The sequence below is a fragment of the Urtica dioica genome, chromosome 3, assembly GCF_054948205.1.
Source record: "Urtica dioica subsp. dioica isolate 48M chromosome 3, U.dioica_male_clone48M_v1_H2, whole genome shotgun sequence".
NCBI classification, from domain to species: Eukaryota; Viridiplantae; Streptophyta; class Magnoliopsida; order Rosales; family Urticaceae; genus Urtica; species Urtica dioica.
The window spans coordinates 21,431,881-21,456,287 of NC_142758.1; the positions used below are offsets into that span (position 1 = coordinate 21,431,881).

The 24,407-nt window shown below is 38.7% G+C and overlaps 1 long non-coding RNA gene across 1 annotated transcript; it reads left to right on the forward strand.

Annotated features, from left to right (window-relative positions):
- The first annotated feature begins 1,522 nt into the window (after nucleotides 1-1,522).
- Nucleotides 1,523-23,630, forward strand: LOC149402484 (uncharacterized). The gene is made up of 7 exons (XR_016295972.1): nucleotides 1,523-1,811; nucleotides 1,901-1,981; nucleotides 2,740-2,838; nucleotides 3,240-3,334; nucleotides 22,307-22,393; nucleotides 22,521-22,655; nucleotides 22,738-23,630. It is a non-coding gene; the product is annotated as an uncharacterized LOC149402484 (long non-coding RNA).
- The last annotated feature ends 777 nt before the right edge of the window (nucleotides 23,631-24,407 follow it).

Genomic DNA, 24,407 nt, shown 5'->3' on the forward strand with positions numbered 1-24,407 from the left:
TATTTCCTCAACTCCTTTGTCGCTTTTGAATAAGTCAGAAACAATGTATTGACGAGGAGCTAACAAGTCACATTGTTTCATCCAAAAGAGTCATGACTCAATTTGGACACGGGCCAGTTCATTTATTCACATTCCAATGAACAAAGCATGAGGTGATATACATTGCATTTCAGCAATCTTGTACATGAATTCCATATCTATGAGATCTTCACAAAGTTACTCATGACATCTTCATAACTTAGTATTTCACCAATAGGTCCTGTTAAGAATCACATAGTGAATCCGAACTCTGACTTTCTCAAATGAGAATACGTAAGCTATGAAATGGCATGTCTCATTTCAGGATTGAAGTAAGTATGATGCAATTCATACGTAGTGACTTCGAGATATAAGAGGTTAAATGGTTTGTTCTTATCTTGTCTCTAGAAGTGCACTAGTCAATTCAGTACCTTCAGAAGATACCTAGAAGAACTATAGAGTTTCCAACTCTCAATGTCCCATAACCAGACATCATAGATTCTCCTAACAATCGTACTGAGATCAATAGTTCTTTGATCCTTAGATTGTGAATATATAGTTTTAAGCAAACCATGAAGAGTTTATTCATGCAAATCTACATTTGTCTATTCATGTGTTGTTTGGTTTGTTTACGGACTAAAGACTATAAATTATCATAAAACTTCAAACAGACAAGGAGGAATCAATGAACGTTTCAACTTTTATTGATTATTCAGCAGTTACAAGCAAGAGTCTCTGTAAGATTATATGAAATCAAGGATATTAAGATTGATAAGGTTCTAGAATATTTTCACGAATTTAAGAAGGATTGTGGAAGTGAAAATAAATTCTAACGATCTTAATTAATTTCTACGTTAAAAGAATTCGGAAGAAAATTATTGGACTAATTTTCTCGTTATATTTTCCATCTCTCAAGAAAAAAAAAAGAATTTTGTGCTGCAAGGATTAAGTAAGGACTTAATTGTAATGTTTTCTGGACCCATTTGAAATAAAAAATGAGAAAAGATGGTCAATTGGGAATTTAGGAAACTTTAGCACTTGTTCTTATCCTTGCCACATCATCATAGTCTGGAAACATCTTCTAAGTGATTTATATCACTCAGCTAGCTAACTTAGAGCAACATTAATGGTTCCTAGCTTAACAATTTAAGGACTTGCTTGCAATTAGGAAAAATGTTAAGCTATTTGCTTAACCATTATTTGGCATTTTAGCTATGTGTTTGGCTAGTGAAATTAGCTCTATAGAGCTAATTGCTTAAGCAAACTACATGAGACCCAATACAATATTTTAGTAATTATTTTATTGTTTTTACAAGTGGAAATTGAATAAAAAAAAAATAAACAAAAATAGAAAATGACAAGTGGGATAAACTTAAGCAAGATGATAAATTAGCTTACCATTATGGATGATTTAGCTTAAATAAATTATATTTTGCTATGGCTTATGTGGCATGGTAAGCTAATTTGACATTAGCTTACCATTGTGGATGCTCTTAGCACGCAACCAGGAAAGAAAATAAGAAAGAGATAAAGGAAAGAACAAAGAAAGAAAGAAAAGAAAGGAAAGAACAAAGAAAGAATTTTTTTTTCAAAGAACATCATCAAAAACATCGGCCGATCCTTATCACCAACCTCATTTCCTTCATCTCGTCTCATCTTCTTCGCCTTCACTCAGTTCAGTCCCTCGCGCGACCCACAACCACCGCGTGCGCGCTCCGACCGAAGAGAAACGACCGCCACGAGCTGGTCAAGGACGTCGGACTGAGGGGAAAGCACTGGAGGTAGTGTCGTAGGTAAGAGCTGAGTTGAATTCCAATTTCTTCTCTGGAATCCCAAAAGGATTTTCTGAACCAAAACCCTAACTCGTCTCCCTCTCCCTTAGCCGTGAGTTTCAGGAGTCCCGACAAGAATTGACCAGGAAATTAGATGAATTCCAGCCTGAATTTGTCTCGGCCATCATAAGGTAAAGAGAATTGGGAAAAACCCCAATTTTTAACTCAAAATTTCTAGGGTTCGTATGGGAATTTAAGGCTTTGTGATTCTGGGATTAAATTGATGAGTGTTGGGTTGTTTTATGCTCGGTTTTGAGATTGGGAATGATTTGGATTTTCGCCGGATTTTTACGGTTTGAACAGCCTCTGTAAATTGACTGGATAGTTTAGTACCAATTTGATTTGGAGTTGTTGATATTCAGATGTTATGAGGTTTCTAAAACATCTAAGAACGTGTAAATCCGTTAAGAATTGAATGAGATATGATTTTTTGAAATTGGTGTTTCGAAACTGGAAAAAACTGGGAATGCCGAATTGTAAGCTGATATTTGTGGGATCCTTTTGAGTAAGCTTCCTAAGTCCAAAACTAGCTTGTGAAACCTTCTTAGAAAGGTGTGGATATTAATTTTATTCTGAAATTGGAATCGTTGGATTTCGAGTCAAGTAGTGGAAGTTATGACACGTTCTTTGCCGAGTGGTTCTTTTGGCCGTGTGAGCATGTTTTGACCGTTTGTGTTTCGTGACGTGAAATATGAGCCTCGGAAGAATGATTTTTTTCTGATTGCTATTGTTTTAGGACGTTTGTGGTTAGGTTGGATTCGCATCGAGTTTGTTTTTCTTGTTAGGTTCGGGTTTTTGGGTCGAGATGTTGGGTTTTGATTTCGGAAATTTTTGTGAGCTTGAAATCATGAAATTGACTAGTTATCAGATTCCGCGATTTGGATTACAGATTTAGGCGGACGAGCGGGAACCGACAGAGTCAAAGGCAACGAAGTCGGAATTTGAAATTTCGAGGAAAGAGTTATCGAAGTTAAAGCTCGAGTAACTTGTGAGTATTTTAATCGCTTATAGCGTTTAAATATTCTCGAAATTAAATCGTGAATTCCATTAGGTAGTTATTTCCTTTATTTAAATAAATAATTTGTGATTATTTATTTAAAAAAATGTTTATGAATTTAATTTAACTATTCGTTTTGGAATTCCCGGTTATTTTGATTCGGATTAATGAAATTATTTAAGACTCATAATTATATTGTTGAATTTTATTTCGTATCATTTTCAATACAAGAATCGTGGGTCTTAAATAAGTTTAACTTCTGAAAAACCGGAGAATAATAAATTAAATTCTCAAATTCCGAACCGACTCGAACATTTTCGCGACAGCGAATCCTATCTTCTTCAAGTAATCTCGAATCCAATATCTAACGGACTTCCAACCTCGGATGCTAGTTCTTTCGACGTTTCGACAAGTGTCAAGTATCTCAGAGAACGTGAAAAGCAAGACATCGCTGGAAGTCGTAGAACTTTCTGTCGCACTATTTCAGGTAAGTGTGGAGATATAAGTCAACTACTTACCAAAAGAATAATCATGTTTACGTGCGTTTACGTGTTAATAATAATAAAGAGTAGGAAAATCCGTAAAAGACACAAACACCAAAGATTAAGGCTTCGGCCACTCTTTATGGAAAATTTAGTTGGGTTTATATCCATAGGTTCAAATGCTAACTTGAACCGGCCACGTTGCTACTTTGTTGTAGTTAGATCCCTCTACTAACCATAGAGTTTGGCTAGATCTGAGGTGACAGGAGAGCATGTTGGACTCTCGGATTCGAGCCGAGGGTAGAAGTACCTGGAGCTACGTCCTGAGTCTTCAATCTAAAACACTTAACGAACATGGAAGGGAAACCATAATTCTTTCGGGATTTAACCCGAGCCGCTCTCCTGTAAGTAGCATAGGTGTGTACTCTGAGTGCGGTAGAGTACCCGAACCCTAAAGAATTGATGTGTCGATGGTACCAAAAGAAAATGAACCCTGACGGGCTATGAGGGCCTGTGGGATGGCGCTGAGTACTCATATCTCGGGGAGTCGACCAAAAGTCGTACCCGACTTTGTTGCCAGGCTATGAAGGCCTGAAGAATGCACCTTGATGGGCTATGTGAGCCTGGGGGTTGCGCCGACGTCGAATGAAGTGGTACCATTAGTGGATCCCAGATAGACGTTAAAACTATTAGGCTGCAGGACGACTGCTGCTCGAAGTCTAAGGCTGGTCTCTTGTCGTTCTGAAGGTTATAGCGGGGGATGTGTGTAACCTTAAGGACGACAAGTACTAGTTAGAGTGTGCACACATTAGTCATGCTCCAGAACTAGTCAACCCAACATTTCAGTGAAAGAAATCTAGCTTATACGCACTAGCGTAACTAGTACACGTAGATATCAACCCTCCCACTTATCGTCAGAGACACAACATTAGTATTGGAATCAGAAAAGCCATTCCGAATGGAACTGACCACCATATTTAGAAAACCGCCGGTCACGAGGGGATCTTTCATCCTCACAGTGTTGTGTCAATGTTGGAGACCTACGACTCAATATACTTTCAGTATTTTAATTTTCCTAGCATTAACATTAATCTAGGTGATCCACTCGAGTTAACTGAGTCATATTAAAAACTCGAGTGTTTCTAAGCTACCCTAAAAAATAGATGTTTCGATATAGCTTAGTGATTAGGAATTCGTGGCATCTAGTCTTGATTATTCTAAAAGTATTCAATCACGGAAAAGCTCCCAGTAGAGAAGGTGAGACACTAGGTCTTCTTAAGTACCTCTCAGCTTAGCCTCTTATCGGCTTGGTGACAGAGCTCTCCAATCCGTTCAACTCATTCATTAATTAACTATCCTAATCCAATTAGACAATTTTAATGAATGAAAGCCCATGACAACTATTAACATACGATACATGATCTAAGTTATAGCATACAAGCATGACATAGTAATTAAATAAACAAGCAAGAGCATGCAAGAATGGTTTGATTCGGATTGATCGTTTCCTATTTGATTCTATAAAGTAAATCAAGACGAGCCCAATCATATTGGCCCATGGATTCAATTGGGCCCATTCTTATGTCCCTTAGAAAAATAAATCAATATCAAATTATTTAATTTTTCTAATTTTTTTTATCGAAAAAATTAATTAAGCAATGGCCCATTGTAATTAGGGATGGCAATTTCGTGTTCGTGTCGTGTTAATCGTGTTTGCATAAATAATTGCTAGAACCAAATCCGACCATTTATTAATCGTGTTTGAAATCTAGATCCAAATCCGACCGTTTATTTTTTTTACAGATCCATAAACGTTTAAATTAAACCGTTTAATAGTCGTGTTAAATGGGTATTTAATCGTGTTTTAACCGTGTTTAGACATTCGGACTCAATTAAATGCGATATAATAATAAAAAACATATTAGTCATAAGATTAGAATTGTCCTTTTTCTTTTTACACTAACTTCCGATACATCGATACTGAGTCACGTGACTAACTAATACTTTTGTTTTTCCTTTATTCTTTTCCTATTTTTTCACACAAAAAATTTGGCAAAATATCAAAAAAAAAAAAGAGGGAAAATAATGAAGGGTAAAAGTAAACAAAATAGGTAGTTGAAATTTTAAGGAGAATATGGAGGGAATGTTATGGAGGGATATCAAATCTAAATATTAGTCTAATTATTTATAGTTTCATGGAGAATATGGAGGGAATTTTATGGAGGGATGTCAAATCTAAATATTAGTCTAATGTTATGGAGAATATGGAGGGAATATTATGGAGGGAATGTTTTATTTGGATAAAAATTAGATATTGAATTTGAAAGCAAATGGAGGTAATAAGTCATTTTACTATAATTGAAATCAAATAAAATTGAATACGATATGTTATTATGAGACTATAGTTATTGTGATAGTTAAATTTAAATTGGGATTTCTCGATATGAATTGAATTAAATTGAAATCAAATAAAATTGAATATGATACGTTATTATGAGACTATAGTTATTGTGATTGTGAATTGAAATCAAATAAATTGAATATGATACGTTATTGTGAGATGATAGTTATTGTGATTGTGTATTGAATTGAATTAAAATAAAATAAAATAACATTGAATATGATACGTTATTATGAGATGATAGTTATTATGATTGTGAATTGAATTGAATTAAAATCAAATAAAATTGAATATGATATGTTATTATGAGATGATAGTTATTGTGATTGTGAATTGTAATGGTTCGGTATGAATTGAATTGAAATAAAACAAAATTAAATATGATACGTTATTATGAGACTATAGTTATTGTGACTGTCAATTTTAAATTGTGATTTTTCAATATGAATTGAATTGAAATCCAATAAAATTGAATAAGATAAATTATTATGAGATGATAGTTATTGTGATTGTGAATTGAAATTGTTCGATATAAATTGAATTGAGATAAAATAAAATTGAATATGATACGTTGTTATGAGATAATAGTTATTGTGATAGTCAATTTTAAATTGTTATTTTTCAATATGACTTTAATTGAATTGAAATTCAATAAAATTGAATATGATACATTATTATGAAACTATAGTCATTGTGATTGTGAATCGTGATTGTTCAATATGAATTGAATTAAAACTGAAATAAAATAAAATTGAATTTAATACGTTATTATGATATTATAGTAATTTTGATTGCTCGATATGAATTTTGATTCTTATTGCTCGGGTTAAGTCAATTGGTATACTATAGACTATATATTATCATACGTGAATTGATATTTATACGAATATACTTTATTTTATTATATCATATTTTCTAATATCAATTTTATGTTTATAATTATAATTTTATGTTTATAGTTATAAATTTATAATTTTACATATATAATATTAATCGTGTTTAAATGGATCGTAATCGTGTTATTACTCGTAATCGTGTTAGTTGGATCATATTCGTGCGGGTCGTAATCGTGTTTCGTGTCGACCATTTAATAATCGTGTTAATCGGTTTTTTATCGTGTTACCGTAATCGTGTCGTTTTAAACCATTATTTAATCGTGTTAGCGTGTTCGATCCAATTAAGAACCGACCCATTTGTTAAGATCCAAATCCGCTTTAAATCGTGTCGTAACCGTTTCATGTTTCGTGTCCGGACCAAATTGCCACCCCTAATTTGTAATGTCCCATTTAAAATAAATCGATATCATAATCATTTATTTTGTAATGTTTTAAATAAAAATCATTAGGGCTCAGCCCAAACAATTAATTAAATAAAACATTTAAAAACTTAATTTTTTTTTTTCAATAAATTTTTTTTTAATGAGTGGGCCCGTGGGCCCACTAGGGTTTCTGGGCTGAGGCCCGGACAAATCCTCTAATCTTAACCTAGGTCAAGATTAGACTTGAGGCTGCACCGGACCGCCGCCGTCACGAGGGCGCGGCCCGACACGAAGAGGACAGCCGAGACTTGTCACAAAATTTTGTGACAAGTTTTCTTGTGGCGTAGTCGTGGAGGCTTTCTTCGTCCGTCATGCTTCTTCGTTGTGTGTCCGTCTCTCACCGATCGTCGTGATCAAGAACATCGCACCATCGGATTACAACAATAATAATAATAATAATAATTACATAAAACATATACCCTTTGAATTTCGGGTTTACAAAAAATCTAGAAAAACGAGAATCAAATATTCTACGATCAAACCACGAATCATAATCCACATATCATATATTGAATTGCATGAAATTCACATCCACATATAATTTCATTCAAACCATATTTAAATTAATTACAAGAACGAATTGATTAATTAATCATAACATCTAGCTCTGATACCACTTGTTGGTGAATCAAGCTCGCATCAGACACGAACAATCGCTCTGATGCGACTCGTTTGAGATGATTCTACCATATAACCATATTAATGCGGAAAAATAATTAATTACGCTGATCATATGCTAATTAAATTATGGTTATAATTAACAAGATCTAGTTCTGTTTAATTAATTTAATTCACGAGAGCATATTTATTAAGCAACCGATTTGAAGAAAAACGAATACTTACATTGATTTTTGGTTCAGCTACAGAACGCTCCTAAACCAATCGCGTACTCCTTGCGTCGTCTTGATGAAGGACTCGAGGATGACACATTAGTCTTCCGAAACGTAATCTCCGAGACGAATAAGAAAGATGAGTGGGCACAGTCTTTATATCACTAGATCACGAAACTAGGTGTTTCGAGATCTCTCTCTTATTTTACTAAGAATGGAAACGAATTTCCGAGGGGATGGAGAGGCAGATGCACGGCCAAAGAGAGGCTAGGATGCACAAAATTTTCACAAAATAATTGCTTATTTTTGCCTTCTCGTGAAGTAGTAAAAGGAGATATTCATGGAATCTTCCAGAATATTTTATTTCATTTTATTGTGTTCACATTGATGGATTAAATCTAGGTCATTGGATCTCAACAAGTGAATCCTACATTTTCTCTTATCCATCAGATCAATATCTATGAGATATTATTCTCTATTTAAATAGAGAATATTTTATTTAGTGAGAGAATAAAGGAGAATATATTATTTCCCTTTAAATATATTCTCATATATTCTCCTAAATACTTTCCTTTAAAGAGGAAGAAAATATAGGACAATATCTTATATTATTTTCTCTCCTTCATTTAAACAACTAAAGAAAAAATATTGGTAAATACCAATATCATGAAATTCGGATTTGATGGCACACGGCCAAGGGGATTTGTGCAACACCCTAGTGCCAAAACCCTAAATCCGATTTTCATATTTTGTGCAAGGCCCAATTGCTTAAAACCCAATTAATCATTTATTTACTTGGTCCAACAATAAACAAATAATTAATAATTGTTTATTTACTTGATCAAACAATAAATAAACAATTCTACCATAAATATTTATTTAATTCTGCGAATACCCGTTTTCCAGAATTAATGCTGTCAATCACAATTACAGCAAGTGAGATTAATAATGATAAATATTATTATACGAAAGTTTTTATCCGCCTTTATCAAAGCCGAATCGGGGACTATGGACCTAGTAATAGAAGCTTAATAAATCCGATGAAAAAGATGAAATAGTCCTTTCTCTTTTTCCATCGATTCGTCTAATCTTGGTCAAATACTCCACTTTGTAAGCCAAGACTGAACTCTCCTTTATACTAGAATTATATTTACTCATCGTGACGAGTGTCCAATGATATAGTCAGTTCGTGATCAAGATCCTCCAGGTTCAACCCGTGTCAAGAGAAGTCAATTTTTCCATTATACTTCTCTTGATACATATCAGCCCTAAGCATTGTTGCTTCCCCAGCGAAAGATTCTTTCGAACGTTACTTACTTCGAAACTACTAGCAATCTATCGGCTCTGGAATCAACCCTTAGGTGAGAGAACATTAACCTTCTTTCAGGAATGCTGGATTCCGTATCTGTAAATCATTTCCCACTCGAATTATGCTCTGAGAAAACTCCCAAGACATAAGCTGTGATTAGCATGAATAGCCTTTTAGCGAATGAGTCAAAGAACTCAGTAACATAACCCAGTGTCCATGATCACTTCAGGATTTAGATCAAGTCTCACTGTGACCATCATAGTGACCTCGGTTAGTGTGTCGTAACGGCCTTAAACGATATGTCTACAACAAAGACCTGTCCAAGTCGTACACTTACCACAAGTGTAGAATGCTCCCACATAGTGATCAGCCTTCACCTATGTGTTCCACATATATGACTTTAGATATAGCTTTCCAGGCGTATATCATTCATCGACCTCGTTTTAGCTCACCGCCCGAACTCAGGTGCCCAACACGTGACTCAGTTTAATACGGAGGCTATGGAAGATAGTTGTTATTGATTCTAATTGTTTAGAAATCAACCCACTAATCATATAATGCTAATAAAGTAATCTTATTATCGAATTTAGTAATCATTTATTCATTATCTTCAAGTGGGCAATATTATTCCTAACAGAAACGCCTAACTACGCCAACTGTGAAACAGATGTCAGGTCTAGTGCAAAACATAGCATACATGAGGCTTCCCACAGCTGAGGCGTAAGGAATGCATAGCATACTGGGTCATCCATGTCGGAGACAGCTACGAGAGTGTCTCCATAGGACATGTATCTGTCAGGCTTTTGAGTAGCCCTCCCTCTACGTCGAAGTACTACTTGACGAGATTCTGATGAGTTAGGTTGTGTTTCAGTTGGGGTAAGAACTGTTCTTACAGATGAGGTAGAAGCTTCCTCACCCAACTTTTCTTCAAGCACAATTTTGCTTCTAGGTTTTGCATCCTTCATAAAGTCCTCCTCAAGGAAACGAGCATTTGTGCTAACGAAAGTCTTATCGTCATCGGGACTATAGAATGTGAAACCTTTGGTTTCCTTTGGATATCCAATGAACTAACACAATTCTAACCTACTAGCCAACTTGCTAGTCTTTTGCCTCAGCACGTGTGCGGGACAACCCCAAATTTTGATGCGGCAACATTTACTTTACGGCCAGTCCATCATTCATAAGGAGTAGCAGGAATCGTTTTGGACGGAACTTGGTTCAGAATGTAAGCGGCTGTTTCGATGGCATATCCCCAAAAGGAAAGAGGGAGTGACAAGTAACTCATCATTAATCTAACCATCTCCATAAGAGTTACTAGGGATCGAGTGTAAGTGTGCAACCAACCACTTAGTCCAAAAGATCAACTTTGAAAAAAAAATCCCCCAAGAGGAGGCCTTGTCTTCATCGTCTCACTCTCAGACGTAGCTCATTGCGCAATGATTGAAGTAAAAACGCCATAGAGTACTCTCATTTAAGAGAGGGCCACAAGAGTGACTCTTAGTCTCACGTTAATTACTTCTTTCATTAGTGTTGGGGATCGTGGGTTACAAACAACGAGTCTAACCCTCCCACTTAGTTTTTGGAGTTGGTACATCGACTCTTATAAGTTCAGAAACGGATTGTCTAGTTATAGAGCGATAGAGCGGACAACTAGAAAAGAATCCTAGAGTTTCATGTTTAGAGCAGTGTTATTGCATAAAGGCAGAAGGTACATACTCGGATCTTTTCCTATTTTCTATTCGGGGAAAGTGTATGAGGGAAGTGTGAACTTCAACTCACTCGAACACTTAAAAGTTTGAGATTACACATCTTTTTATTTTTCGTCTTGTCTATGAAGAGACCTCCCACTCAAATTTTGAAGAACGTATAGATTTTGAACATATGTGATATAGATATAGTTTTAAAAACATTTTGAAAACTTATTTGATTTGGATGACAAAATATTTTCAAGTTTGAAAATGAAAACGGTTTTTCAAAATTCAAACTAGTTTTGTAAAAATTCAATTTCAATTAAACTTTCAAAAATCAAAACATTTAATCTTTCACATTATGTTTATTATCTTATAAAAAAAACATTTTTTCTCAAGAAAATTTTCTCATTAGAGTTCTATAACTCATGGTAGTGGGGCTGAAAATCCGGATTTCTAAAAAACTGGACTTTCGGAATAGCCACGCACCTCGGAGTAAAATCGCCAGAACTAGTGGCTCCCATGTCTTTTTGACCCAAAACCAGTGGTATTTGAAAGAAGATAGACAGACCTTTAATTTGATTCAAGAATTATTAAATTTTGAATTCTGAGCAGAGAGTTATGCCACTTTTACTGTGGGTTTTACTCCAGCTCGAAGAAAACAGAATTAATTAAAGTTTGGACTTTTAGTGCGTAAAAAGAATCGAGTGTAACGGAGCGTTATAGGAAGTTGTTAAGGCTTTTATTTGTGTTTTATTAACATGGTAATAACATGGTATAAAAGAAATAACAACAAGCATAAAACGATTCAAGCAAATAAAAGAAACTAGTAAGACAAGAAAACTAGTCACTTTTTTTAATATAAAAAATTAAAACTTTTAGAACTGATTCTAATGTGTTTTAATAACATCCCAAACTCATAAAAAATCAACATATGTTAGGGTAGTACTATTTGTATTTGTGGTCCATGAGATGTAGAGTGGGATTAGGAATTTTGATCAGGCTGTTGTGTAGATGCTATATGAGATGTTGACTGATCTGCAGGAGTTGTGTGGGTTTGGGTTACTTGGTTAGGTGTATGATAGTTGGATGTTATGCATTGTGTGTTGGTTTGTGGGATAGACACATGTATGACCACTGGACAAATACTTGTTTTGACTTTGATAAAATAATTCAGTGTATGGAAATTTTGACTCGTTGAACATGACTGAACGTAATATGTAGACCTTACCCGAATCGCGAAGACACTACTACAAACTAGGGATTCTACAACGGTACAGAACCGTTGTGGAAAGCTTCCACAACGGTTCTGTACCATTGTGGAATCCTCCGTTGTGGAATGTTTTCACAACGGTACTCGTCCCGTTGTGGAAATATCCAAGATTTCACAACGGGACAGTCTCGTTGTGAAAAAATTTAACAGACTTAAACACCTCGCCGCGGCAACGTGTATAGTTCGCCGCGGCGAAATATACACGTTGCCGCGGCGAAATTGTTCCTGAGAGTTATTTTTTTCACTTTTTTAATTAAAAAACCTGAAATGAAATTATATATCCAAAACCAAATATCTATAACATCCAAAACATATCCATTACATCCAAAACCAAATATATATCCAAAAACATCCAAAACAAATATCTATATCATCCAAAATCAAACTAATATTAACATTCTATAAAAGTTTGTACGTAAAATACCCACTCTTCTCGAACGTTTTCTAAGTTATCCGGTGTATATGACTTCTTCAATTGTACGTAAAGTTTGATTGACGTTACTTCGAGCTCTTGGTTGTAAAGCTTGAAATCCGAAAAAATCCTTACACGCATAACAAAAAAACATTAGAAAACAAATATTCGCGTAAATGAAATACTTCAAATAACAGGTAATTAATTTACCTTTTTATCAACTTCCTTAAATCGGATGAGATTTTATTTTTCAACGGGTCAAAGAACATCGCTTGATCTTTCCAAAGAGTGAAGACAACAAGCATCCAATGATCATTTAAATTATACGGCATCAAATCCAAATCCTTTCATTCCAAATCCTTTCTTTTAGTTGTTTATGCTCTTTTAGTCTTCAATCGAGCATCGTAATCGGAACGTGTTCTCTAGTTAACACACCAAAATAACTAGACAACTCATCGCCCTCCTTATTCATTGGTTGATTTTTTTCAACAAATACTATGTTTATTTTTCTACCAAGAGTTTTACACTTATTAACCTTGGGCATAAGAGTATTTCTCCTTTTCCCGAGACCATCGATATTGAAGGATCTCCGTCTACCGCTAACAGTACTAGCGGAGGTAGTAGACATAATCTATGAAGAAACAAAATTAAACATAATCTCAATTCAAACCAATTCCAATACAAACTCAAACCGAAATTCAATTTCAATTCAAAGTAATTCCGACACAAACATAAATCGAAATTCAATTTCAATTCAAAACAATTCCAGCACAAACTCAAACCGAAATTCAATCTAATATTCTAACTCAATTCCAACTCGAACTCAAGGTAATTAAATATTCTAACTCAAATCCAACATAAACTCAAACCAAAATTCAATTTCACACTCATTTTCTACATAAATATCAAATTCAATATTCAATTTCTATATAAATTAGACACAAATAAATAATTCCAACCTAATATCAACATAAAAATACAAATTAAATAAAAAAAAATACTTACCCGGAGTGAAGACGATGAGCATGGGGCGTGGTGAGTCAATGAAGTTGTCGGAGATGTGGGTTGTGGTCGGAGGCAAGGTTTATGGGTTTGTTTGGGGGTGGGTCAGAATGTTTGGTGGGTTTGTGAAGAGTGGGTTTGGTGGGTTTGGAAGAAGGAGAGGCGGAGAAGAAGAAGGAGGGTGGGGAAGAAGAAGGGGGTGGATAAGAAAATGGAGGGCGGGGGAGAAGAAAGGGGCGGAGAAGAAAAAAGAGGGCGGGGAAGAAGAAGAAGGGCGGAGAAGAAGGAGAGGGTGGCGGGGAAGAAGAAAGGCGGGGAAGAAAAGAAGGTGAGAAGAAGAGAAGGGCGGAGGAAGAAGAGAGAAGGGCGGAGAAGAAGAAGAGAGAAGAGAGAGTGAGAGTGGCGACGGCAGTGGAGGAAGAAGGAGGGGCGGAAAGTGGGCGTGGGTTGGAGAGAGAGAGAGAGAGAGAGAGAGAGAGAGAGAGAGAGAGAGAGAGAGAGTGTGAGTTTGGGTCGGGGAGAGAGAGAGAGAGGAGATGAGAAGAAGAAGAAGAGAATGAAATTTCTGAAATTTTCGAAAGTAAAATCGAGAGGGAAGTTTTTAAATTCCAATCTGCGACATTTCGCCGCGGCCAAATATATACGTGGCCGCGGCAAAATGTTTCCACAACGGGTTATTGTACCATTGTGGAAACATTTCGCCACGGCCAAGGCTTAATCTCGCCGCGGAAAAATGTTTGGTTTTACAGTTCTCCCACAACAGTACACTGTACCGTTGTGGAAGAGTTTGGCCGCGGCAAGATTCAACAACGATCCCGTAGTTTAAACCTTAATTTTTTTTTGAATTCTGCGACGGATCAATAGTCCCAAGATTCCACAACGGGACAGTTGTCCCGTTGTGGAAACATCAAGATTCTACAACGGGACTCTTGTCATGTTGTGGAAACATCATGATTCCACAACGGGACAACGTTCTGTTGTGGAATATCCGTTGTAAAATCTAACATTTGTAGTAGTGAGACACCTATAACCCCTATGAAATGGACAATAACCAAGAAACACACACAAAGATTACTTAAATCAGAACTAGTGTTGCGAAGATAAGGAAAACAAGAAAAACTAAACACTTTGAGAAATTTGAAATATGGTAATCTTTAAACAGTAACTCAAAGGGACTTTTGAAACCAATAAATTTTTATGGTAAACAATTTATTATATAAACTGTTGTGACAAAGGCATCTCATCAAAATTTATAAGGCGTTGTGGCTTGTGACAACAAGGTGAGACCCATTTCTGTAATGTTGTAAGTGTTTTCATTCTGCCTTACTATTTGATGTGTGTGTGGATAGGATTTTTGGAAAACAATGCCAAGTTGAATTAGGAGAGGTGCAAGAGGTCTGTACTCACCTTCCCAGTCACTTTGAAAGGCTTTTTTTTTTATTATCGAATTGTCTTTCAACGTATGAGCTGAAACCTATGAAACAAGAAAACACTTACGATTTTGTTTTAAGAGGAAAAAGCCAAGTAAATCGAGTAAAGTCATCAATAAAATGGACATAGTATCGATAACCATCCACATACATAGTATCGATAACTAGTTCTATAGACTCACTATAATTTTGACTAGGACTACAATTAGAAAACAAGTCACCACTTAGAGATGATACAAAGGCTTGGAGTTTTGGTTTGGAGGCAAGGCAAGATATGAGATATCGAGTTGTTACAGACCATCCTTAATCCTGCCACCAGAAGAATTCTCTTCGAATCCTTGTCCTTGATAAGGCAACGATCATGATATAATTCAATCAGAAATTTGTTATCTTTGATAAATTGTGTTACTCTAATAAGATTTTTTTTTTATGTTTGGGACGTGTAGGATGTTGTTCAAAAGCATATTATCTTGTTTGATGTTTAAATGATAATTACCAATATGTAGAATAGGAAGAGATGTATCATTTCCAACCACGAGCTTGTTCATACCTTTGTAGTCCGATTTGATGTTATTGAGATCTGACGTCACATGATGTGTGGCACCACGATCTAGAAACCATTCTTGTGATGCTTCTTCGCCCTGATGCAGTGTAGACGTGAGGTTGTTGTTGAGACTGAGTTGAATGTGCAGAGGTTTGACTCTATTGTGGAGAAGTACCTTGGGATTGGAGGTCAATCTATCGAAACACTTGATAGCTAGATGGCCTACACGACCACACAGTCGACAAACTGGCCTCAAGTTGTTGTTGGAGTAGGTGTCCACCATTGCCTCTTCCACGGCTTCTACCACGTCTGCCTCCATCATTTTCGCCTCTTCCACCACCATGATACCCCAGATTCGCCATTGGTGCAGTGTCTATCGTGAAGGTGGTGTTGAGTGCTTCAATTCTCATTTCTTGAGATTGTAGGGCAAACTAGACCTCTGATAGACTGAGATCATCAGATCGACTAGTCAAGTTGACTATGACCGATTCGTACTCGGATCCAAGGCCACCAAGGATGTACAACACCAAATCATCATCATTAATTGCTGATTCAGAGTAGCTGAGATTGTCTGCAATTCCTTTCATCTTGAGAATGAATTCATCGATGCTCATACTTCCTTTCTTCATCGTCTGAACCAAGAGGCGTAGTTGAAGAACCCTTGCCTTTGAAGTCGTTTGAAATATTTGTCCAAGAGTTGACCAAACATCTGCAGATCTGAGACATCCATTCACATGCTCTAGCATGCTTTCCGAAATTGAGGCGAAAAGCCAGCTCAAGAGGAATTGATCGTGACGGAGCCATAGTACATACTCTGGATTTGGAATTCTAATTGCAGAGCCATTTGAATAAGTCGAGGTGAGAAATTGAGGTGGAGTTGGTACCGATCCGAACAGAAAACCTTCAAGTCCATGAGTGCGCGTGGTTGATAGAACATGTGAGCTCCAAAATTGGAAGTTGTTGTGATATAATCGAAGCATCATCGGATTCACATGACAAATAAAGTTCTGGTATGCTTGGATCTGATTCGCCATGGTTTGAACTCGTGGATCAGTGGAGATCGGAGAATTGACTTGTGGTGTATATTGATTCGCCATTGACGAAGCTCGAGAAGAAACTAAAGTTAATTGAGTACTAGCTCTGATAACGTGATAGAAAAGAGAGACTTGAGAGAGAGAGAGAGAGAGAGAGAGAGAGAGAGAGACGATAGAGACGAGATATGGTTGCAACTGTTTGATTTATGGACTGAATGACTGAATTCAATTATAACCGATGATAAATACTTTTGACCAAGTCAATCACAGCCGTTCACTTACAATAGACTTGATCTTACGGATGAGACTTGACAATGAGTAATATAGTCTAAAACTCCTACCTTATTTCAAAGGAGATTCATGTAAATAGTCCTACCTTGTTTTATAAACGAATTTGGAGTTAATCTTGTTTCTCATTTATATTTTAAAAGCATCTCCTTAAGCTAATACCTTGTTTTGTGAAATTTCCCCGAAAGCTTATGGCTCTTCAAACCTAAGCTAAATTAATTACAAAAATAAAAATCCTAGTAAAAAAGACTAATACGGTGAAAGAAAAGGAATCAGAGATGTTGGCAGGTAAAGAAACCAATCCTCAAACATCCCTTTTCTGACCCACTATTTTTTCGGTGTAAACTTTTTTTAGAGTAAACGTGGTCGGAACCACGGAAAATATCATTAAAATCCCTCACGTAAATGGCGGAGAAAAACCATGGTTACAACAACAGGGATTGATCTTTCAAGACCTAACGCATGGCGCACGGAGGGACAAGCCCCTCCCAACGCATATCCGAGCCAATATCAAGAGCATAACGACCCATGTTGTGAGAAACCTTGTTACAAGCGCGGGGCAAGAAGGAGATGGAGAAAACGGAAAACCACAAAGCACTAACCTTGATGTCTTCAATGATAGTACCCAACTTCGTGTGCGGGCTCGTCTTCATACCGATCGAGTTAATCATGGCAAGGCAATCGGATTGTATGACCACCTTTCTCCAACCGAGATCTTTGGCCAACGACATGCCCCGGAGGATGTCGGTGGCTTTGGCGAGGGGAGGAGTGAAAGCCGCGTTATTCACTGTAATCTCCGAGGCAATCACATCCCCGCGACTATTCCAGATAATGCACCCGGTGCCAAAACGACCCCCGGATCGGTCCAACGCCTCGTCCACACTAACCACCACCAAGCCTAGGCTAGGGGGGCCACGCGGGCACCACGGGGCTGCCGCCCTCAACACGGGTCATGGCGTTGGCCTTCTTGTACTCGTCGAGGAAGTCGTCGGTCCAATGGATGAGGTCGTTCGGATCCCAACCACCACTCTCGGACACCATGTTGTTCCTAACATTCCAAATCTCTCAAGCCAAGGTAATGAAGAAATCGATGTTATGTACCTCTTCGTGGTTTAGGGCCTTCAAGAAGATGGTGATGGTGGTCTCGTCCCGGATGTCCGCCACCACGTTGGCAAACCCTGCAAGTTTCCACGTTTGCGCACCCACCGGCACCCACAAATGGCGTGCACCACCGTCTCCGGCCTGGTGTGGCAAACCGGGAAAACCTCGTCTTCAATGATTCTCCTCCCAGTGAGTGCAACGTTAACCGGGATCCACCCTTTGCTCACTCTCCACGCAAAGAGCTTGATCTTGGAGGGAAGCTTGAGATCCCAAAGTCTCTCCCACCAATCAGCATAGGCCCGCAGGTTCGACGAGCTAGCCATGGTCGAAACCGACATGGCCACCCGATACCCACTCTTCACCGAGTACTCGCCATCCTTCGAGTAATGCCATCTCATCACGTCATTGGTTCCGGACTCACTCTCCGGGATCCCAAGAATGGCCTCCGCGTCTTCTCTAACAAACGTAGCACGGATCAAGTCTTCATCCCATTTGCCCCCAATGTGTTTTAGCTCCACAACGCGCATATCGTCGGGTATGAACGGGGGGTCGGAGAGGGTAAAGGAGTAGGTGTGGGGTAGCCATTTGCCCCTCCCCACAAGCACGGACTCACCATCCTTTATCTTCCATCTCGAGCCTGTTTTAATAATCTTCTTTCCCCACATCAAGCTCCTCCAAATCAAGGATCCATAGGACTTGCACGAGGCCTCAAGGAGATTGCCACTCGGGTAGTAACTAGCCCATAACACTCTCTCTACAAGGCTGCCCCTTCTTCGAAGAAGTCTCCACATGCTCTTCGCCACAAGGGCTTGGTTGAATCTCTCGAGATCGCGGAAGCCAAGACCTCCCATAGCCTTGTGTTGCATAAGTACCTCCCATTTGCACCAATGGGTCTTCTTTTCGTCACAATTACCCCACCAAAACTTTGCCACGGCTTTGTGGACATCAGAAATAAGGGTCTTGGGAATCCGGAAGACACTAGATGCATAGCTCGGGATCGCTTGGAGAATCGACTTGATAAGGACCTCCCTACCCGCTTGAGAGAACCAAATACCTCTCCAAGACTTAATTTTGTCCCAAATCCTCTCCTACACAAAGGCAAAAACATCTTTCTTTCTTTTATCGGTTACCGTCGGCAACCCGAGATAGAGTTTGTGACATGTCGTGACGTTAACCCGGCGAATGGAGGCGATGTCCCCTTTAACTTCCTCCTCGACTCCCTTACCGAAGCACACATCGGACTTCGCAAGATTGATAAGTTACCCTGAAGCCGTCGCATAAGTTTCAAGGCAATCCACAATCGCCGAGGCCTCTTCAACACACGCACGAAAGAAAATAAGGATATCATCCGCAAAGAGAAGATGAGAGACTCGATGGTTCCCTCTACCAAACCAGACCCCAGTAATGCTACCATTCATCTCCCCGTTCCGAAGGAGGCTAGAGAGGCCCTCCAAGAAAAAGAGGAAGAGGAACAGAGAGAGGGGATCACCTTGTCGAATTCCCCGTTTAGGAATCACACGCCCTCGGGTCGATCCGTTGATGTTGAAAGAGAAGCTAACCGAATAACGCATCGCATGATTTTTTCCACCCACACCTCATCAAAGCCTAATTTTCTCATCTTGGCTTCAAGGAATGGCCACTCGACTCGGTCGGACGCTTTGGCCATGTCGATTTTGAGAGCCGCACACCCCCCATTTCCGAAGCACCCCCTTTTCATAGTATGGATCCCCTCAAAGCACACCATCACGTTATCGAAAATTTGGAGACCTCCTACAAATGCCCCTTGATTCTCCAAGATGATGTTCTCCATGAACCCCTTCATTCTACACACAAGGAACCGAGAAACAATCTTATACATAACATTGCAAAGGCTAATCGGTCTAAAATCGCTAACCTTATCCGCCTTGTCGACCTTGGGAATGAGAGTGAGAATCGTGTCATTGATCTCCGACATCGGTTGACCATTGTTGAGGATCCCCAAGCACGCCTTGGTCACTCGCTCGCTAACAACCCCTCCAAATTTTTGATAGAAGAGGGCCGGGAATCCGTCACTCTCGGGGGCTTTGATCGGGCTCATGGAGAAGAGGGCATTCTTCACATCGTCCTATTCAAATGGTCTAAGAAGCTTGGTATTCATCTCGGGCGAGACGGCCGCATCGATTCCCGCCAAGGACGCTTCAATGTTCTCCGAGCTCGGAGAGGTGGACGAGAAAATCTCATTGCAGTAGGCGGTGATCACCTCTTCAACTCCGAGCTCCCCTTCTCCCCACACGCCATTCTCATAAAAAAGGCCTAGAATAGTGTTTCTTTTTTTCCTCGCCGAGGCCTTCCGATGGAAAAGCGTTGTGTTCTTATCCCCTCATTTCATCCACCCCAATCGGCTCCTTTGTCTCCAAAACTGTTCCTCCTTCTCAATGAGAGCATCAAGTTGGTGTTGTTCGCGCTACAAATCAAACCGAGAGCCTCCCACATCGCCGTCTCTGATCTTTCGAACCAGGTCTTTTTGCCTATTAATCCTCATCGCCGAGGTCCTCTTTTTCCCCGACCCCCACGACTCAAGACTATTTTTGCACTGGCCGAGAGACTCAAAAGAGCCGGGAGGTCACCCCCGACGCTAGGTGCCTCCCAAGAACCGCGAATACACTCATCGCAACCCTCCTCGTCGCGCCAAGTCTCCTTGAAGAAGAACCTTTTTTCTCTCGTCCTCCCCCGCTTCTCCCATCCACCACGTGTGAAAAGGAGGAGCAGGGGATGGTCCGAGTTCCAATACTCCAGATGGCGCACCATGGCTTTCGGGTACAATGCTCCCCAATCCGGTGTGGCAATGCATCGATCAAGCCTTTCTTCGATGCTATCCGGGCGAGAGCTATGATGCCATGTGAATTCAGCCCCGACGAAGCCTAGGTCCACGAGATCACAATCCTCGAGCAAGTGATGGAAGCATTCGAGAAGGTGAGGCTCTCTTGTCCTTCCGTGACTAAACTCGCGATCGCTCGACACTTCGTTAAGGTCTCCTCCCATAAGCCACGGCCCCAGGCGTGACCTCATCACCCTTCGAACAAGCTCCCACAAGTATCTCCGATTGCCCGCCACCGGGTCCCCATAGAGACGCGAGAAATTCCAACTCTTTCCCATCTCGTAACGTGCCTTCGATGTGAAAGCGAGAGAACGAGCCGAGGGAAAATCTAACACAATCCTTCCAAAGCAACATGAGGCCTCCACTCCGCCCTATGCACTCCACAACAAAACGCCCTTCATAACCTACTAACAAACGGACCCGTTCGGCCGTACTCCTTTTAAGTTTAGTTTCCGACATAAAGATGAAGTCGGGCTTGAACTCAAGAGAGTGCGACCGAAGGGTCCTCTTCGTCCGGGGGTTACCCAACCCTTGGACGTTCCACACCAAGCCGATCATTGCTCTCGGTCGCCCTCATCACCGTGGGACACCGCTTTAGGTTCCGAGGAGTCTGTAACCGAATCCTTGATGACAGAAATGGCTGGGACAGATGGGAGAGAAGAGGCATAGATACTGAACCCATGTGGAGGCCTCGGGTCGTTCACAGGGGTTATGGCCCGTGGGTTAGTGCTGCCGAAAACCCCGGCTTCGAACGTGAACTTCGCCGCTTTGAGGACGCCTCTCTCCTTAGTTTCCTTCGATATTGTCTCGTTCACGTGATCCCAAGTGTTCTTATGAGTTCCTTGGGAGGTTTACCACGGCAGGCGAGCCCTCTTTTTCCAGGTGGTCTGATCCGAGAAAACCCGATCTCCCTTGGTTTGATGAGCCTTCCCCGAGCCTGGACACGTCAACTCCATCCCCGCCACGGTAACTCCCTTCTCCACACTTTTTCCGTTAACCACCGACACAGACGACGCCGTGCCATCGGGTTTGACTCCCCCACCATCCTCCCAGAGAGTCTGGTTCATGTCTTCAGAGTCAGCGCTGACTTTGCCAAAATGAACTTCCACCCGCTGACTTAAGGTGATGGCTCCTCCCTATTAAAAAATTCCTGAAGTACGGGCCCACTGCTTATGGGTGAGTGAGAACAGGAAGGATGGATGGGCTTTGGGCCAGGGTTGAAGGAATTTAAAGGGGCATGGCTTTTTCCATCTTTAGATAATTTTTGACTTTTATCAAAATAGTATTATGATTTCTTACACAAGATCAACTGAAATATTTTTAGCTCCATGATAAAAGTATTCAACATTTTGGTTAGTATTTGATTCTATCTTCAATAATAAAGTTTATCACTTTCAAACCTTTTTAAATAAGGCATAGTCTATGTATCCCATTTTATTAACTTTGAATTTTGTTCATCACCTGTAGCGTTTTGGAATTAATATTTTCAGGTGGCGTAGTTTTATTTTATCGACAAACTGGCGGAGCACAATTTTCATCAACCCTGAATTTTCTGTGGCCAAAACACTTTCGTTGTGGTATATACAAATATATATATATATATATATATATATATATATATATATATCCATATATTTGTTTCATTTAAATACATTTCAAACTTATTATTAACATTGTAACATTGTTTTTTATATATAAATCTAGGAATACTGCTAATGCATTAAGTCTAAAAAAGTTGGCCAAAGAGCAAAAAAAAAAAATCCTACGACGCAACTAATTCCGCCACCCAAAGGAAGTGATTTATTGATAATTGCTGAATTCATAAATATGACAACGAAGGTATCACATAATTCTTCTTTGTCAACTACCAACTATATGTTCAATTGCTATTTGTATTGTCTAAACAATTAAATACTGACAGGAGGATAAATCGGGAAATTATTGGATCAAAGCGACGACACTCGTCGAAAATTATGAACAACGTTTCTACTATAACGGTTGTTCAACATGCAAGAAAGGAACCAACATACCGATAAATCAACACTTCACATGCCAAAATTGTAGAATTGAAAAAAGCAAAAGTTGTGCCATGGTATATATGTGCTACACATAGTATTTGTTAACACCAATTACAATTGTTTACTTATACGACATGACAATTTGTAGCTTACGCATTTAATTTATCTTAACGGATGGTTCGAACAAGCTGGAAGTTACATGTTTTGGGTATATCGCTGAAAAGCTCTTCTCGTGCAAGGCTAAACAAATATACAACATTTTGGAACATGTAAATCAATAATATATGTCTGTGTGTATTTCTTATCTAAATAATTAATTAAAAAAATAATGGTTCTCCATATATTGCTATACATGGTTCACAAAGTGCTGCTTTGAAACCAATATTCAAGACCGAAGAAGCTATCACAAAAGCATTTTTGGTTCAATACATGAGAAAATTCAATTCAACAGGAATGGAACGACAACTCACTGTCAATCAAGTTTACAAGCTGACCGAGCTTCGTTCTATCAACCAAGAGCTGCAAAACAAAGAACCACACACTGTCGATGATCAAGACCAACGAGACACAGTCCAAAAGAAAGATGAAGATCACTCCCCAACAACATCAACCTCTAACAAAAAGCCAAAAATTTGAGTAAAAACATGTCTTCTTAAGTTACTTTTAAACTTTTTGGTTTGTTAATTTTTTCTTCCTTCTTTTTGTCTATCAAGACACCTAACTTTTGGCCTTTTATTTACTTATGTCAATTTTTCTTATTTTAAAGTATGTCATTGACTATATATTTACTTGAAATGTTTGCATTTATTATGAGTCTCTAAAAAATTAAACTCTCTAAGTATTATGTATGGTTGAAATATTTGATATCCTAATATTCATTTATAACCTCATACTTTGAAGATTAACTTGATAAATTAAATCATACATATTTTAATTATTTACTGATTACAACTGCAACTACCACGTGCGAACGAAGTACGTGTTTCAAACTAGTGTATATATATATATCTGTGTATATATATACGCATACATATATATACTTGGAAGGAATATATAGGTATGTATGGATAATAATGAAAAAGAAAATGTAAGGAACAAAATCGTTATCCAGACCAGGTCATAACTATTTTGTGGGGTCCACTGAAGAGTAGCAGCCAAATATTATCCAAAAAGAACTCAGTGGCCGTAAGGTTTCAACTTCGAGTAATTATTGTGGCCGGATATGCACTTGAAAATATGGTATTTCAGAGAATATATTTCTAAATTGGTGTAATATTTGCTGTCATAGTTAGCCAGGATACCAAAAAAAAGCCATGAAGAGAGAGAGAGAGAGAGAGAGAGAGAGAGAGAGAGAGAGAGAGAGAGAGAGAGAGAGAGAGAGAGAGAGAGAGAGAGAGAGAGAGAGTACCAGTTGCTGATATTGGAACTTGGAAGCACCAAAATAAAGGACAAAACATGAACAGAACAGAGGTGGACTATATTAGGATATTTGGGTTTTGGAAGTGACAAGTATATTATTGTTATCGAGAGAGCGGGAAAATATTTTTGACTTATTTACTCTAATAATAATAAA